The following is a 17,486-nucleotide window of genomic DNA, read 5'->3' on the forward strand; positions in this document are numbered from 1 at the left end:
GGAGCAACGAATGCAGTAGACTAAACTGGGGGAAGTGCAAGTGAAATGCTGCTTCATTTGAAGGGAGTGTTTGGGCCCTTGGACAGTGAGGAGGGGGAAAGTAAAGGGGCAGGTGTTGCACCTTCTGCGGTTGCATGGGAAGGTGCCGTAGGAGGGGGTTGAGGTGTAGGGGGTGATGGAGGAGTGGATCAGGGTGTCCCGGAGGGAACGATCGCTGCGAAATGCCGCCGGGGGGGTGAAGGGAAGATGTGTCTGGTGGTGGCATCATGCTGGAGTTGGTGGAAATGACGGAGGATGATTCTTTGAATGCGGAGGCTGGTGGGGTGATAAGTGAGGACAAGGGAGACCCTATCATGGGTCTGGGAGAGAGAGGAAGTTGGAAGGGCGGATGCACAGGAGATGGGCCGGACATGGTTGAGGGCCCTGTCAACCACTGTGGGTGGAAAACCTCGGTTAAGGAAGAAGGAAGACATGTCAGAGGAACTGTTTTTGAAAGTGGCATCATCAGAACAGATGTGACGGAGGCGAAGGAACTGAGAGAATGGGATGGAGTCCTTACAGGAAGCTTGACTAGTCCGTGAGACCACTCTCCCCACTTTTGGCACTAGCCCCCAGATGTTACTAAGGAGGATGTTAGTGAGGAGCACTTTGCAGGGTTGACATTACCGTTGTAGTTTTCCGGTGCCTAGCTCAATGCCAGGTGATCCATCCGGTTTTATTCCTTTTTTGTGGTTTGTGCTTGCTAGACTATTTCAGAGACAATCACATTGCTGTGATCTGTCATCCTTAGCTGGAGTCACATGTAGGCCAGACCAGGTAATGTAAATTTTCATTGTATCACCAGGCCCTTTGAACTCCTTTCATAGTACCAATTTTATTAGTAATATAAACATTGCTTGATCTCTCCTAGCTAGGTGCAAGATTTCACTCCCCTTCTTGAATGCTCTATTCAACAAAATGCAAATACACCTCTACCGCTGTTTATATCTCAAAACTGCTACACATTAAAGCATCCGGACTAGTTGGCTTTAATCTAATTAAAACACACACAGACACACCCACAGGCTTATCCTCTATTTCAAAAAATCCAAGAACATTATATACATTAATAGCTTCATGACATCCCCCTTCCTATCAAAAAGTGAACCATCATAATTCTAAAAGACAACTTCATAATAACCCATCTCACACTATCTCCCATACTTATTACACTATCATATTACCAGATGCATGCATTAACATAAATATATACATACACAAGTCCTTGGTGTTAACAGAAATCACTCCAGTTCAGTGTCCAGGGTTTTAAAAATGTCCAATTTTTATTTAAGCTTCAAACTCTTGATAAAGCATCTGCAAACAGATTTTCTCTTCCAGCAATATGTACAATCCGTAGATTGAAAGGTTGTGATAATAGGCTCCATCTGAAAAGTTTTGCACTTTTGTCTCGAAATTTGTCCAAAAACTTCAAAGGACTATGGTCTGTATAAACAACTGTTTCTGATGAATTGTTTACAACATAAATATGAAAATGCTGCAATGCTAACACCAAACCCAAAGTCTCTTTTTCGATCGTTGAATATCTTTTCTGTTGCACATTCAGCTTCCGTGAAAAATACCCTATCAGTATTTCAATTCTAGTGTCATCTTGTAACTGTACAGCCCCAATGCTTATATCATTTGCATCAATGGTCAAATTAAATTGCTCAGCATAATTGGGTACAGCCAAAACTGGTGTTGTAGTTAATACAGTTTTCAAACTATCAAATGCCTTCTGGCACTCCAGTGTCCATTGAAACTTCTTGTTCTTTTTTAATAGTTCAGTCAGTGGAGCAACCACACGGCTAGAATTTGGTACAAATTTCCAGTAAAACCCATTCATGCCCAGAAATCTCAAAACTACTTGTTTTGTTCTAGGGAAATCCATGATAGCCTTGACTTTTGCATCTCTCAGAGCCACCTTACCATCTCCAATCTTATGGCCTAGATACCTAACTTGCACTTATGCAAATTCACTTTTAGCCAAGTTCATTGCCAAATTAGCTTCTTGTAGTCAAGTAAATAATTCTTCCAGATGCTGTAAATGCTCCTCCCACATTTGACTGAAAATGATTAGATCATCAATATAAACAGCACAATTGCTTAGACCTACAATTACTTTGTCTGTCAGTCTTTGAAATGTCACAGGTGCATTCTTCATACCAAATGGCATGACTTTAAACTGATATAGTCCACTTGGCGTTACAAAGGCTGATATCTCCTTTGCTCTTTCCAACAAGGGTACATGCCAATATCCTTTTAGCAAGTCAATCTTTGTGATAAATTTTGATTGCCCCACCTTCTCTTCCATCCATGGTTTAGGATAAGAATACACTTTTGTCACAGCATTCACTTTTCGATAGTCCAAACCCTGTCTTCATGCTCCATCTGGTTTCGGTGCCAGTACAACAGGTGAACTCCAGTTAATGCAGCTAGATTCAATGATATAATTTTGAAGCATGAAATCACTTTCTTTTTGTACTTGTGATAACTTTGCCAGATTTAATCTATAAGGATGTTGCCTTATTGAAGATGAAATTTCTATACATACATCCTGTATAACTAAATTTGTCTTCCCCAACTTATCTCCACAAATAGGTTTGTGTGACTACAATAGCTTTTCCAAATTACTTTGACACTTGCTTGGAAGGTAACTCAATATTTCATTTAGATTTTCAAGCACCCCCTCGTTATCCTATTTGATCAGAGGAAAATTAATTTCAGAATCCTGCACTTCTCCCTCTTTCTCATCATCCACCATCACTAATGCCTCTTTAGTTCCTCTTCTCTGTCAAAGTACTTTTTAAACATATTTACATGACACGACCTCTGCTTCTTCTATCTGGAGTGCTTATTAAATAATTGACTTCACTCAATTTCTTTTCAATCCTGTAAGGTCCACTAAATCTTGCATTTAATGCATCACCTAGTACTGGTAACAAAACTAATACTTTCCCTCTAGAAACAAAAATGCAAGTTTTAGCTTTCTTATCTACCTTCACTTTCATCACTTGCTGTGATGTCTTTAAATGTTTCCTAGCCAACTCACATCCTCTATTCAATCTTTCCCTGAAATTTGATATGTAATCCAAGAGAATAGTTTCTGAATTTTGACCTACTAATTTCTCATGAATCAATTTCAGTGGTCTCCTTACCTCATGACCATAAACTAGTTCAAAAGGGCTGAAACCAGTCGGCGTATTAGAAGTGTTTCAAATAGCAAATAACAAAAATGGAATTCCTGTATCCCTATCCTGTGAATAATCCTGACAGTACGCTCTCATCATAGTTTTTAAAATTTGATGCCATCTTTCCAGAGCTCCTTGTGACTCTGGATGATAAGCTGGTGACTGAAACAGTTTTATTCCCAAACTGTTCATTATTTCCTTAAACAGCTGTGACGTGAAATTTGACCCCTGATCTGATTACATTTCCCTAGGTAAACCATGGGCTCATCTTCCGGTTAGCGAGCGAGAGGTGGGGCCTGCTTGCTGACGCTTAAACTGACCTGGGGTGACGTCGGGCAGGCGTCCTGACGTCACCCCGCATCATTTACATTTTCAGGTCAGCGGACGCGCCCGCCCACCTGTCAATGGCCACTAATTGAAGTAATCAATGGACCTGCCCGTCCAACCTTAAGGTTGACGGGTAGGCCAGGAGCCCAGGTGGGCTTCAGAAAAAACATGAAACTTCATCCACGGATGGGATGAGGTTTCATGAGGGTATTAAAATTTGTTTGAAATGTCTAAATAAAAGAAATTGACATGTTCCAGCTCATGTGACGGTGGCACATGAGGGGACATGTCAATAATTCTTTTTCTCATCTTCATTTAATGTTTGATACCTGAGCCAATCTCCCTGAGACAGCACTTCGCCTCAGGGAGATCTGTGCACTCATTCACGCGCATGCACACTCCCGGCTCAGGGAATCCCACCCCCCTACCCGCACAGGGAGCGCATAGCGCTTCCTGGCGCACGTCACACTGGGCGGACCTGAATCGGCCGTCCACTCGCGCCCATTCCCACACAACCCCCCAACCCCCCCCCACCCCCACCCCCGATAGGGGGAAGATCCTGCCCCATATCTTGTAAAATAATTTAATTAACTCCTCCACAGTCTTCTTAGTTGTAATATTTCTTAAAGGTATCACTTCAGGAAACCTGGTAGACACGTCCATTATTGTCAGTAAATACTGATTTCCACTTTTAGTCTTAGGGAGGGGCCCTACACAATCAATCATGACCCTGGTAAATGGTTCTTCAAATACTGGTATTGGGATTAAAGGCACCGGCTTAATCACTGCTTGCGCTTTTCCTGTTACTTGACATCTATGAAAGGTTCTACAGAATTTGACTATATCCCTATGCAATCCTGGTCAAAAAAAAAACCTCTGTGTCTTTTCCTGTGGTTTCCTAATTCCTAAATGTCCCCCAATTGGAATTTCATGAGCAATCCTCAGAATCTTGTTTCTATACCCTAATGAAATAACAATCTGACGCACCTCCCACCAGCTTTCATTTGCTGAGACATAATCCAACCTCCACTTTCTCATTAAAATTCTCCCCAAAGGTAATAGCATACTGGAATACATCTTGCTTCTGTTTCTGAATAAACTTTCTGATATAACTGCTTTAACCGCAAATCATTTTTCTGTAACAAAGCATTTTCACCTTAAAAATTCAAAATGAGGTTCCTTTCACTTTGGTTCCTTGGCAGACAGTTGTAGGCTTACACAAAAAATGCTGGAAAAACTCAGCAGGTCTGACAGCATCTGTGGAGAGAAAGACAGAGTTAACGTTTTGAGTCTGTATGACTTCTTCAGAGCTAAAGGGGAGTAGAAATGTGGTGAAATATATACTGTTTAAGGGGGGTGGGACAGATGAAGCGGGGTAGAAGGCCAGCGATAGGTGGAGGCAAAGGAGAGATTGCAAAATATGTCATAAACAAAGGATCAAAGGGTTATTAATCGTGGTGGTCCTGGCTAAAGGAGGTGCTAATGGTGACATTGAGTGGAATGCAGAATGTGATAATGGAAGGACCAGGGTAAGCACTCTGGAAAGTGACAGATGGCCCTAGTGGGGGTGGGGTAGGGGGAGGGGACAATGGGGGGAAAAAGATCGAAAAGGTTAAAAGCTGGGGATAAAACTATGAATAAAAATTAAAATAAATTTTAAAAAATATATAATTAAAAATAAGTGGGAAAAAAATTAAAATAAAATAAATAAAAATTTTAAAATAAAAATAAATAAGTAAAAAGGGGGGATCAAAAAGGGGTGAGGATGGAGGACAGAGTTCATGATCTGAAGTTGTTGAACTCAATGTTAAGTCTGGAAGGTTGTAGAGTGCCTAATCGGAAGATGAGGTGCTGTTCCTCCAGTTTGCGTTGAGCTTCACTGGAACATTGCAGCAGGCCAAGGACGGACATGTGGGCATGAGATCAGGGTAGTGTGTTGAAATGGCAAGTGACAGGGAGGTCTGGGTCATGCTTGCGGTCAGACCGAAGGTGTTCCGTAAAGCTGTCATCCAGTCTGTGTTTGGTCTCTCCAATGTAGAGGAGATCGCATTAGGAGCAGCGAATGCAGTAGAGCAAATTGAAAGTGGTGCAAGTGAAGTGCGGCTTCACTTGAAAGGAGTGTTTGGGCCCTTGAATGGTGAGGAGGGGAGAAGTAAAGGGGCAGGTGTTGCATGTTCTGTGATTACATGGGAAGGTGTCGTGGGAGGGGTTTGAGGTGTTGGTGGAGATGGAGGAGTGGACCAGGGTGTCCCGGAGGGAACGATCCCTGCGGAATGCCGACAGGGGGGGTGAAGGGAAGATGTGTTTGGTGGAGACATCATGCTGGAGTTGGCGGAGGATGATCCTTTGAATGCGGAGGCTGGTGGGGGGAAAAGTAAGGACAAGGGGTCCCTATCATGGTTCTCCTGGAGGAGCCTCTCCATGAGAGTTGCCACTCTCTCCATGGAGCAAGCATGGTGCTCAGCCATGAGGCTCATTGTATCGGTGATGCTTTGCGTGGACTCATCCAGCATGGGCACCTTGCCACGCATAGCCTCATGTATCTCCGCCAGATTGTCCTGCACACCCTGCTGCACTTCCAGCATTTGCTGCCTTACGGACGATTCCAGAGACACATCATCAGCCACCGACCGAGCAAGTACCTGGTTCCCTGCAGTCCTCCGGCTGCTGGTACCTTGGGTACTCTCTGTCCTCGCCTGTGCCTCAAGCAGCTCCTCACTGCTGTTCATCAGGACACTAGCCGACGATTTGCTTCCCAACGAGGTGCTAGTATCTGCGCTGGTGCCTACCTGGCAGAGATGGTGTGACGCTGGTGATTCCATTTGTTCTGGGCCCTCAGGTGTCAGAGGTGGCCTCTCTGCCTCCTCCTCCTGGCCCTGCTCCAGTGATGCTGAAAGCAAGAATAAGGACATTTGATTAGTTCAAGTGGAGACAATGTCAATGTGCATGCCTGGCCACCGGATCAGTATGCGCTCATCTTTCCATAATCGATGGTCAACCCGTGTTGGAAGCTTCAATGACTGAATGTTCAACATTGGGATGGCTGCTGGGACACACATGGTGACCTCAGTGCACAGCAATCTTACCCCACCATGGCACCCCAGCTTCACCGCCATCAGTGGACCTGGGCGCATGGCACCTTTCTAGCTCCATTGCCTCCCGCTAGTCATTTTGGCCTGGCCTCCGCCAGTCCGCATCCGCTCAGCGACAATGTGTGCAGTCTTCTCCTGAAAAGGAGAGAGGAGCATTGATTAATCTACCCTGTACCTGGATTCCCATCGCATCCCTGCCACCCCAACCTGAGTGGGACATTGCAGGGCTCCAGTGAATCGTCACCCCACAGCTGCTGCACACTCACACCAAGAGGCCAGGGCTGAGTCCCCCTTGCCCACATGCTGCCTCCATCACATTTGCCACCCACACAGTTTCACCTTGCAAAACAAGGACGCACAAGCACGTGGAAAGCCAAGGGCAGCAGATGGATTGGTGCCCCACCACCTGGAAGCTCCCCTCCCAGCATGTCAGCACCCTGACTTCGACATGTTTTGCAGTTTCAGCACTGCATCTAGGTGCAGATCCTTGAGGTAGCCCAAAACAGTATTCTGGGTGTCAGTGTCACACATGCTGCCGGTGCAGAACCCATCTCAGCACTACCCTCTCAGGGTGACCTAGGTGTGGGCAATGTATGCTGGCCCAGGGATGCATGCCGTCAATGATTCAATGTAATAACTACACTCAGAGTTTGTGGGGTGGTGAGGGGGGCAGGGAGGGGGTGGAGGTGGAAGGCCTACCTGCCGAGTTAAGTGACTTCTGTAAACATGGTACTCACCCTTCCCGAGTGTGAGAGATTGTTGAAATGCTTGTGGCACTGGGCCCATGTGCGTTGCACCACATCACGGGGCTAACTATCTCTGCCACCTCCTCCCAGGCACGTTTGGTCAGGTCGGAGGGCCTCCCGCCCACTCCCCCTATCCTCGGGAGCCACATTTCATGCTGGGTGGGCCTTAATTGCCTCCCCCCCCAATGTAAAATGGTGGCGCAGAGCTGATCAGGGGCTGTGATCTTGTCCGCGCCCGCCTGTGCCCGCTCCTGAACGGCCCACCCGACGGGGAGAAAATTCTCCCCTATAGATTTTCTGCTAATGCTTTCAGAAGTCTTTCCAAGAGGAATTGGATTTGAAGTGAAGGCTTTAGATGAGCAGGGCAAAAAGAAAGAAAGACCCAAAGGTACTCAGCTAAAGCAAAATGATCATCAAAAATATTTTCTTAGCAAACAGTATCTGCAGTATGCTTTTAAGGCTCCACTGTCACATTTTCCACTTGGTCTTGGCAAGACTTTCTGCTTTATACAGGTGTTGATTAGGAAGAGTAGGGTTTGTGTGTAAATGATAGAACTTAGAATGGATGAGATCACTCTATCATACAGTCCATCAAATAAATGCTTTCACAGTTTATAGGGTGGGCTCTTCTTTCTCCTGTCTTCACCTCCAGTGAATTTGGGATATGTTTTAAACAGTGCAGAAATCAACAAATCTGGGTCCTCCTCCTTTCTCAGGCAAAAAGCACCACTTTCTGACCCCAAGAATTTCAGTTCCATTGCATTTTACATTCTCGCACAAGACACAAAAAAACTGAACTCTTAATATTGCTCCAGCTAAATGAGATTACTAAAATACAAACATCTACCTTTATTGTCTCTAATTATGCAATTTGAAGTAGTCAAAACTTTGAAATATGAATATTTGTCTAGTCAAAGAAGTTCTCCTTAATTTTTACTCTCAATTTTCAATGTTCAGCCCTATCGCTTTCCTGAATATCATTGTTGTATAAATTAGATAATGAAAAACACATTTGTGCTCATGCCTGGAAAACTCAGTACCTAAAAAGCTAACTTCTAGACATCTGGGTACAAAAATCCTATTTCAATTTTCGGCCCATGCCAATCAGATATATTTAGAAAGTCTATCCTGCATATATTCCTGAACTTTCTAAAAGTAGTATTAGTAATAGTCTTTCATGTATACAGTGAATGGCTATCATCTTACTAGGCTACTGCTGAATGTCATTAGTGCCCATATGTTCTCAACAGAGGCAAAGCAGAGCTCAACATGGAACATGGTTCTACTTTACATTTAATAACAGAAATGAGGTGTTAAGCTTAACTGTTTTAATGTACAAATAACAGATTGCAATGATCAAAAGTGGGAACAGAACCATCAGTTTGATGTTTTAGGCATTTAGGCATTGTACAAATAAAAGTGAAAATTAGCGCTCCACACTTAATGGAACATTGTTTTACTAAAATTAAATGGTGCAGAGAATTCCTTCTAACCATACATTTTTTCACGGGTAGAGCCTGAAAAGAAATAGGCTTAAGTAGCAGATGTGATATATTTTCATGCTCAGAGCTCCATCACTTGGAATGCATACTCAAATTCTGGCATGGAGATCATACCATGGACCCACTTTCCAAAAGTTTGCCCCATGCATTTTAGAATGTAGGGCTTCTACTGGTTGCCAAATTAAAGCCGGGTGAGGGGGAGTTTTGTGTAATCGGCTCACTTTTGGGACTGAAATGCAATGATAGATTTCATTTTATGAACTATCCAAATAACCATTAGAAAAAGAACAGCTGCTTAGACTTTCCATGAGCAGGATTCCGCCCCCCCCCCTCCCCCCCACCACACCGTCAGTTGAAGTGCATCTGATCGGCGCCCCCAACGGCGCAGCCATTTTACGTGGGCGGGCCAATTAAGGCCCACCCAGCATGACGTCCGCACGGAAGCGCTATGCACTCCTTGTGTGGGCAGGGGGGAATCCCTAAACCCAAGAATGCGCTCTTTCGCTCATGCGCACAAAAGAGCGCACTCATCGGTTCTACTGTCAAAAATATTAAAAATGGAAAATAAAAAAATCCTTGACATATCCCCTCATGTGACACTGTCACATGAGTTGGGACATGTCCATAACTTTTTTAAAAACTTTAATTAAATATTTAAAAACCTACATGAAACCTCATCCCGCCCGTGGATGAGGTTTCATGTTTTTTCTGAAGCCCGCCAGGGCTCCCGGCCTGCCCGTCAACCTTAAAGTTGGACGGGCAGGTCCATTAATTACTTCAATGACTCTGTCAATGGCCTCAATTGGCCACTGACAGGTCGGTGGGTGCGCAGCTGATTTTGCTGCGCCCCCACCTACCTGAAAATTTAAATGGGACGCGGTGACGTCGGGGGTTCCGCCCGACATCACCACGCGTCAATTACACGTCGGCAAGCATGCCCCACCCCCCTGCTTGCCAACGGGAAAATCCTGCCCTATGAGTCTCATTGGACCCTGAGGTAAAAGGGACAGTCATAAAGCAATTTTCTATTATTGATTGGACCCTGGAGCATAAATCAAATAGAGATCCATGACCTTCATGCCACACTACGGTGAATAGGAAAATTCAGTTTCATCTCCAACAATAAGTCTACCAGAAGTTTTTCTGGTTCTCAATGAGCACCTAATCCAAATATGCTGGGCAGGGAGCACTGCTCTTAATCTGCTGGAAATGCACCATCTGCCATAGGCAAAGAAATAGGCATCCAGTGCCTGCACCTGCAACAGGCATTAGACCCATTGCTATTGTTAAGTAAGGGGCTTAATGCATACTACAGGCTCCATATGCAAAATTAAGTTCCCCCGAATGCAGCTGATGTCGGAGCATCTGTGTTCTGAAAACCAATTCTACGCGTGCCCTTGCAGGGAGAACTGCAGGCCACTGCCATAAAGAGAAGTTTGTTAAAAGTGTTTAAGTGGACCTTATTCTGCCTCTGTGTCGATACCTCTTTAAATAGTAGGCATAGCTGTAAGAAAGAGTATCAACATTTTATTAAGCATGTAACAGGCTTTTCAGAAGCTCTATGAGTCTGCTATTTCACTGGACCACGCACACACACACACACACACCCTTGTACACTCTAATTGTTGTACACACACACACACACACACACACACACAAGAGGACAGCAAGAAAAAGGATGAATCATGTGAGGATAACTCAAATGCTTTGCATGTAGTGCAAATGTATGACCTGGGTCATACCTTACCCTGCAAAAGAAAACTATTTCAGAATCCTAAAAAAAATACATATATAAGTACATAAGTTTGACCAAAACAAGGCACACAGTCACTTTCAAAACAGTATCTTTCAATTGAGATGGAGGTTGATGCTGCCTTCTAGACCTGCAATTGGCAATTGATGTCTGACTACCAGGAATTTTGAGTGTTGTAGTTGTTTTTATTGCTTTGGAGATTGTGGACAGTTTAGAGAACTATTAGGAAACTGTTTTAGAAAGTCCTCAATCCCAGAAATGTTGCTTACAGGCAGCTTATCAACATATGTCAACTAACACCAATTCCTGTGGTAGGGTAACCCTAAGACTTGTGCATTGTAATTTCTATGATTCAATAGATGTGTGTATGTGTATGTAGAGGTGTGTAGCTCTCCAAATATACTGGAGGGAGTTTGATCTTTTCTTATATCACCAGGGTATGTTTTTTGAAGTCATTTTGGCATTCTTGTTGCAGTAATAACTAAGCTGACATTGCTTCATGCATACAAACAAACGAGGATCTTCCTCAGTTGAAAATTAAGGCTGTAGGAGTGCTCTCACTGTAGTAAGTGCTGTCTTATACCTATAATCTATTATGCCTGTGTAGGCATAATTTTACAATTTAAAATCTAAATTTTTAAACAATGGACTGCTGAAAGTGCCATGCCTGCCGTAGCGTAAAAGCAAAATAAGGAATCACTCTCTTCGCTGTACCCTATTCCATCTCCTTAGCTACCTGTGAAAGCAACCTCTGGCAATTCAATGGTGGAAGCCATCACAGCTGCTGAGACAGTCCTGCAATTCCAAACCTTCTCTTCAGATAACGTAACCTCTCGGCTTCAAAATACCAGGCCTGCATCGAATAATAGAGACTGAACATGATTAAATTTTTATAAATATCGTTTGTATCTTCATTCGTAATTAATCTTTGTGTGTGTTTGTCTGTGTGAGAAGTAGGTTTCTGTAGTAACCCGCAGACCAAAAGTGTAGAAATAAACTAACTTTTCCTTTTAAGTACAAAAGGCTTTTCTGCTGGGTTATTTAACATTGAATTTCTCACTCCATAGATGCACATCCATACATTGATCATGGGTAACTTTGAGGAAACCCCTCAAAACTGGCCATGACAAATCCAGAATTCTCTGTGCAGAGGTTGTATCTACTTCACTTGTTGTGTTGCAGCAATCTGACAGAGCCAGAAAATCTGACAGGCCAGGCTCTTTGGGCTGGATTTTCTCATGCCCCCTGTGGCAGGCTTAATAGCGGGAAGGGGGAGGAGAATGCTGCGGGAGGCCCAAAAATCGTTTTCACGCCGGCGTGAAGTGACAGCGGGATCATATGCTACTGCCTGGCATGGAGGCCGGCATGAAGCCATTTTGTATCCCACTAATGGGATGCGGATGAAAGGCCTGAGTGGAATCGTCCTCTCGTGCCCAATCATCCACGAGGCCAGCGTGAAATCACGCCAGCCTAGAGCACACCTGGACCAACGTGGCATTTAAATGTTGGGACTCACCTTAGGAAGACTTTGAGAAGCTAGTGGAGATCTGAGGAGAAGATGGAGGCCTCCAGCAACCAGACCCTGAAGCACCACGTGCAGCACTGGGTGGGTAGAGCACCAACCACGTGGACCTTCTCCGCGCAGCAGCATCCAGGAGATGGTTGTTTTTGGCACAGCAATTTTGACCAGGGATCAGACCATTATCCAGTGACATTGACCAGGGATTAGACCATTATCCAGTGAACTTGACCAGGGATCAGACAATTATCCAGTGACATTGACCAGGGATCAGACCATTATCCAGTGACATTGACCAGGGATCAGACCATTATCTAGTGACCTTGACCAGGGATCAGACCATCACCCAGGGACTTCGACCAGGGATCAGACCATCATCCAGGGATTTTGACCAAAGATCAGACCATCATCCAGGGATTTTGACCAGGAATCAGACCATCATCCATGACTTCGACCAGGGGAGAAGATGTTGGATCAAAGGTGAAACATTATTATCACTAATTTTGGGCTGGTTGCAACTACACAGAGCCTCATGGTGGAGGTCTCGAGATGCTACATGGAAGGTGGGTCATCGAGGGTGGGTTGAGATGCAGGCCACCTCAACTGGACACCTGAAGGGGGACCCCAGCATGTAGTCTTCACAAGGCTAGGGCCTTGGGACACATGAGATTTTGAAGGCCAAAGGCTCCGTGTGCGCAGGATAGTGCTTGCACATGGCTCGCAAGGGCCCCTGCATACGTCTTTGCCTCCCTGCAGATGCCTCATTCCAGGGAATGGGGTGATAGGGTCTCCCCAGGAAGATGGGGAGGGGGGAGGTGGGGAGTGCTAAGCCTTAAGGGTTACAGATAAAACAACACTTCAGACATGATTAAAGTGTCTGTAACATTCAGTAATGCGCCCGTGCAACCAATTGTGATTTCAGTATTTCTTAATTCTCCTTTCCCTGCCACTTCTTCTAGGTGCTCCCCCAACATCCACAGCAGGGGTGGAGGCAGCCTGCTGACCAAGACCTGTTGTCTTGGATAACCTTGACAGCCGTCCTCGGGAGACTCGAGGCCTGGAGGGCCCCGGCTTACTTTGGCTGTCCTGCTATAAGGCAGCTGCTCCCTCTGTGGTCACAGAGGACAAGGTTGAAGGGGTCACAGGCAAAGGGGATTCGGAAGGGCCGGCTACCTGGGAGTCCTGAGTGGATGTCCCAGGGGTGTCCAACTGCTGCTCATCCTCCCCTGCCTGACTCATTGAGGGGAAGAGGCACCTGGTGGAGGTCGAGGAGTCCCGTCCCACTCTCACATCACCACTGCAGAAGGTCACCCATGGCTACTACGGAGGAGTGGAGGTCTGCACACATCTCTGGCAGGATCTGCTGGACTAGGATCTCCATGGAGTCCGCCATCCTCCCCATGGAAACCTCCATTTGTGCACAGGTCACTTCATTAGCCAGCAGGGGGACAGACTCCTCCACCTCACGTGCCACCATAGTGAGGGCCTCCAACAGCTCTGCGTGATGTTCCCCCTCCTCTTGCTGCCTCTCTACCATTAGTTGGAAATCCAATTCCAGAGGCTCATTACTGGACTTGAATGTCGCAAATGCCTCTTCCCCAGCAATCCTCCGAGTGCTGGTGAGCTCGGCTGACCCTGCATCCTCCTGCTGTGGACATGTGTGAGTGCGGTGATGACCAGAATGTGAGACCCTTCCTACACTAGAGCTAAGGCCCACCCAGGTGTGTGACTCTTGGCTGGTGGAGGGTGCAGGCAACTGCTGTGACAGCTCTACAGTTGAACATCACTCTTGAGTTATGTCCTTGCTCCTCTTCTTGCTTGGACTTATGTTGGAACTGGACAGAGCATCTTGTTGCTCAGCCCTTGCCCTCTCCTTGGTTGCATCTGGAAGTGAGAGAGGAGACAGCAAGTGACAGCATGGAGGTACCTTTGGAGGTTTCTATGACATGCATGGAGCCTTACTGGTTGGAGGCCGCATGCCAATCTCTCCATCTGCAATGGTTCGGTACCGCTCCACCCCTGCCAGCTGAGCTGTCCACTCCTCGAACCCTGACACTTCCTTCAGATGTGGCTGACTCCCTCTGGTCTTCTCCCTCTCTCACCGGTTATGGCTTAACTTCTCCTGCTGAAAGAGAACAGAGAAGATGGGGTTGACCGGAAATGTAATTGGCATCAATTTTTACATAGAAATTTCACATTTGTCTCATGCTTCCAGTCTTAGAGGTAACCCACTGGATTGTGTGGCATGTCATTGATGCACTGCAGGTTGTTCAGAAGTGTTCAAGGCCACCACCCTCCAGAGTGGTGAGCCCATCCAGATATAGGGATACAGCTCAGAGAGGCCTGTACTTCGCTGAGATTGCTGGTATCCTCACCACCTAAGAACATTCCCCCCGACTTTCCCCCAACCCCATCCTTTGAGACAAGCTGTAAGCTCTCTCTCTTTCTGTGGAAAGGTGAGGAAGTCACAGTGGCATCTGTACCTGCAGAGTGGATGGAGTGCAGTGGGGCTATAAGGCTTGGCCTTATGGTGTTACCACTGAGGACCATTTCCCCTGAACGATTCATTGTGGTTAGTGTGAGTAGCTCAGGGTTCACTTACTCTGGCAGCGCGGATGAAGTTGTTTATCCTCTTCTGGCATTGGGGGACTGACCTGTGCTGGAGGCCCCGGGCACTGACTGCAGCAGTGACCTGCTCCTGTCCAGGGGTGGTTTCCCTTCTCGGCCTCCTCATCCCATCAGTTGAGTACAGGGCGTTCCTCCTGGCCTCCACCTCGTTGAGCAAGATGTCCAGGGATATGTCACTGAACGTTGGGGCCGGAGGTCCCCTTCCTCTTCTTGCCATCGCTATCGGCCTTGTTAGTAAGTTGTTGTTCGGGTGCCTTTTAAATATGGCGCCCAGATATGATGGCGAGACGCATGCCATCCAGCCACCCCTGCCACACAATCTCAATAAATTGGGAAACCACCGACTGCATGATTAATGAGGCCTGGTTAGCGTAATACCGCACGAATGTCCGGTGGCCTCCGCTGCAGTAAACACTCCCCATCCCTACCCCCCATGGAACTTAGTCCCAAAGGGAAAATTCCACCCGTTTATTTTGTGAATTGTTTGACAGGCCCGGTGATGCTCTCAGCTTTACCTTTGGAGTGCAAATCGTGAGGTGAAGTTGTCACGTGTCTAAATCCCCATCTCTTGTCAAACGCTTGCAAATTCTGCAGATTCAAATTGCGGGATTTTATCTGCAACTGGGATGTCTGGTAACACAAGTCTAGCAAACATATCCCTTAGAATGCTATGCATAGTAACTGAAATGAGGCAACCTAATTTGATAAAGTTACTGTAATAATCACCCAGAGTGAGCAGGATTTGGCTGTGTAGTTCAAAAAAGATCAGCACCAACCTTCAAACACAATCTAGCCACAATCTCATGCTAAAGTAATGGTTCCTTATTTGGAGAGCTCTTATGAGCCAAATAGACATTACACTTTACCATGCATTGTTTAAATGTATTGTTTGACCCGATTGACATCCTGAGCCAATGTTATAAACTCTCCAGCTGCAACTTCCTACGCCGATGGGTGTGAGCTACTGATATCAATACTTTACGCATTGGTATCCATAAGTTGTTTTCCTATGAATATCAATTCCCTTCAGACAGTCACCTGTAATTCATCTCAAAAGCCCAAGTGGGGGTGGAGGAACTCAGTTTCTAAGCCAGTCTGGCCAAATGAACTCGCACTCGCTTCAGAACGAGGTCATCCACTGCAGCATGAGTTAGTTGTTGCCAACATGTGTCTCCAACCAGAAGTGATTCACAGCAATCAATTTCTTCCAGCTCATGTGTAAAAATGCAGGCATTCATTTCTGGCACCTATGCTGTTCTCAGTGTATCTGCTAGGACCATCTCCCCTTATATGAAACTTCCAGGCAATATTTTTAGTGTTGTAATAGCATCCTTAGATACACTGTTTAGTAGCTTGTGGAGTATTGATTCACCGATAGTGATCATTTCAATATTCACCACTGTCCAGGTGTAGATGTAATCTTCAAATTTATCATAGATCAATACGACTACTAAAAGTTCTTTCTGGGAATGAACGTATCTCACCTCTGCTGATGTCAGTTCTTCTGATGCATATGTGACTGTTTGTCCATTCTGCATCATTGTTATTCCAAGTCCAGATTGAGATGTGTAGCATTGAAAAGTGACTTCTTCCTTGAGATTATAATACCTAGGAATAGGCATGCTGGTGACTGCTTCTTTGAGTCATTGCAGTGCCAATCCTTGCATTTCCCCCCAGAATCATTCTACATCCTTCTGCCTTAAACCTCTGAACAGGTCGGTCTTGCTATGTATCTTCTGGCATTATGATTTTGGAATTGAACCCTTTGGGTGAGTATTTGTACTGTTGTATGGCACAGGTTGCATGTTTCACCAGGGTCTTGCGTTCTCCCATTGACTTTATGTAGCTCAAAAGAACTGAAAGAACTTTATCAGCTCTGACTCTATCTTGTTCCTGTCTCCAGCCACAGCCCAGATCATCCACTTCCCAACCACCTGCATTTATCAGGCTCTGGTCAGCCTCCGTCACAATGGTGTGATTTTCCCAGACCTCTTCCACTTTTCTGCAGTGCTCATATCATGGAGTTTGAGAGACATGGGGGTGGTGGTAGAGCATATACTGATGCCATTGTGCAGTGTTTTACTTTTTTGTGTAACTTCTAAAGCTGTGTAGGATGCTGGTATGTCCACCAAAATAAAAGTAAAAGTTTCTTGAAACAATCACTACCACTGCTGCCACCAAAACCTCTTTAAAATGTAGTCTTAATTGAGAGTTGTTAGAAAGAACATCAAAATTTTATTAAACATTTCACATAAATGAGCTTACAGGAGTTGCAGGAGTTATATGAGCCCACAAATACACACACAGGGGAACAAGAACGAAGTAATCACATGATGATGCCTCAGATGACATTCACATATGTCAAACATGGCTCCATGTCACTGATCCTACACTAAAACCCCAAGCCACTTCCAGCCACCACTTAATTTTGATCTCTGCCTCACCTCACCTCTCAATCATCACCTTGACTTTCCAAATGCCAGCTCAACCCCCATTCAGTGCCACTCCAAGTCACTTAATAAACCCTCTCCTGGTTGATGCCTCCTGATCGCCAATCTTTTCCCACCACATGATAACATCCCTATTAATGACCTACCTCAAAACATTCATAGCCCCTTCATTGGTTGAGTGCCTGGGGATACTATTGCTCACATGCCCTATTTAAATTTGGCCTAAGGCCTATTATCAGACG

The sequence above is a fragment of the Cetorhinus maximus genome, chromosome 5, assembly GCF_964194155.1.
Source record: "Cetorhinus maximus chromosome 5, sCetMax3.hap1.1, whole genome shotgun sequence".
Lineage (NCBI taxonomy): Eukaryota > Metazoa > Chordata > Chondrichthyes > Lamniformes > Cetorhinidae > Cetorhinus > Cetorhinus maximus.